Source organism: Hippopotamus amphibius, chromosome 6 (genome assembly GCF_030028045.1).
Source record: "Hippopotamus amphibius kiboko isolate mHipAmp2 chromosome 6, mHipAmp2.hap2, whole genome shotgun sequence".
Taxonomy (NCBI): domain Eukaryota; kingdom Metazoa; phylum Chordata; class Mammalia; order Artiodactyla; family Hippopotamidae; genus Hippopotamus; species Hippopotamus amphibius.
Window position 1 is genome coordinate 137,828,413 of NC_080191.1, and position 1,904 is coordinate 137,830,316.

Below are 1,904 nucleotides of genomic sequence, written 5' to 3' on the forward strand. Positions count from 1 at the left end.
GGTAGAAATTTGTACATTCCATTCAGAAAGATACTTCTGAAAAATAAAAGCATTCCCATTTCTAGTCATTTAAAAATGACCTTATTAATATTTCAAATAAAGGAAAACAATATTTAGTTAAAGATATTCATCGCAGCATTATTTATAACAATAAGAAAGTGAAATCAATTTAATGTTAACCCTTGTACTAGATAGACCAGTATGCAATCATTACAATTTTAATTATGCAAACAATAAAACAGCATGGGAAGCAATTATTATGGTCTTAAATGAAACAAGAATCATAGACATTGTACATATATTATCTACTCAACTACAGTTTTAGAGTCATGAGTTTTTTAGAGTCATACAGTAGAGAAAAAAAGACAGAAAATATTGCTTAAGGCTAACAGCAAATACTTATACAGCCACACCATGCTAGGTAGTATTCTAAAATCTTTATGTGTATTTGCTGATTGAATCCTCACAACTCCATGACTTCCATTTTGACAATTAGGAATTTGTGCTACAGAGAATTTAAGTAACTTGTTCAAAGTCACACAGTTATTTAGTGCAATTGCTGGAATTTGAACACAGGCCATCTCTTAACTATTATCCTATATTGCCTCAATGTGCTGTACTCCCTGAAACAAAATGAATATAGTTGTGTTAGGCTGTAGGTGTGTTAATACTTTTATTTCCCACTCTTTCTGTAATATTCTTAAGTAAACATACTTTAAAAATGTTTACATGGGAGGCATTGAAAGGCTTCAGGCGAAGGAATGGAAAGCATGAAGGGAAATGAAGGAATCACAGCCACCAGTCTACACCAAAAGAAACTGCACACAGGCTCCAAGGCTAGGGCATCCAGGTGTCCTTCTGACCTGACCAGCTGGGAAGCCAGTGTGCTCTGTGTGAGTATATGGGGGTAGGGGACTGGGAGGGTAATCCTGCTTTTTGATTGGGTTTCCCTCTGAAGTCAGTTAAGATTCAATGGAAGAACCAAGTGTATCCTGTGGAATCATGTAGTGGGTTGTGTTGCAGTTGGGTCAAATATTTGTTCCTCTCTGATTCACCTGGGTTCACTCATATCAACACAGTAGGTAGCAAAAATCCTGAATTACTAGTCCCAGGGCATGCTCATTATTTTATATCACACAGAAAAATAGAAAGAATACTAGGTGTGGTTCTGTTTTTTCAATGAACTCAATAAAAAGCATTGCCCAAGGTCTGTTTGGAACAGTTACATTAGTTGTATGTATAGCTCTAGGCTAAATGACTTATTAAAGTTCATCAGAAGAGTATTGACTAAAATTGTGTAATTTATCATCAGCTATTGAAAAAGATAAGACAGTTTGCTGTCGATGTTTTAGGCTGCAATTGGGGGGAAAAATCAGAAATGTAAAAGTTGCTCATGTTTTTTAAAAGACCACTAGGAAAAAAAACAACATTGACTCTCTTACTTTTTCATCTAAATATAAAGCATGTTTCTTTTTTTGGCACAAAAGCCAGCAATTCCTGTAATAAAAGTCACCCTGGAGGATATGTAAGAATAAGCTTAGAAAAAAGTGAATGAAAGAAATCATAAAGAATTACTTGGAGCTATAGTTGTTGATTATGAGGATTAGGTGTGACAGGAAAATAGATCCTTTGGGAAATCCTATTAATTCTTAAAAGCAAATTTTGCTGCACCCTGTACAATTGTTGCAGTGTATGTGATGCTGAAAACATATTTTTATTGAATTCAGGAAACAGAGGTTTCTAATGCTCTAACATTCTACCCTACAGGAAATGTGACTACAAGATTCTAAACATGCAGACAAACACAAATAAAAACCACCAAAACATCAGAAATCTAAAAGTTCATAAACATAAAGTGGATAAAGCATCTAGATTTGCAGACATTTTATTTTTAATTTATACAC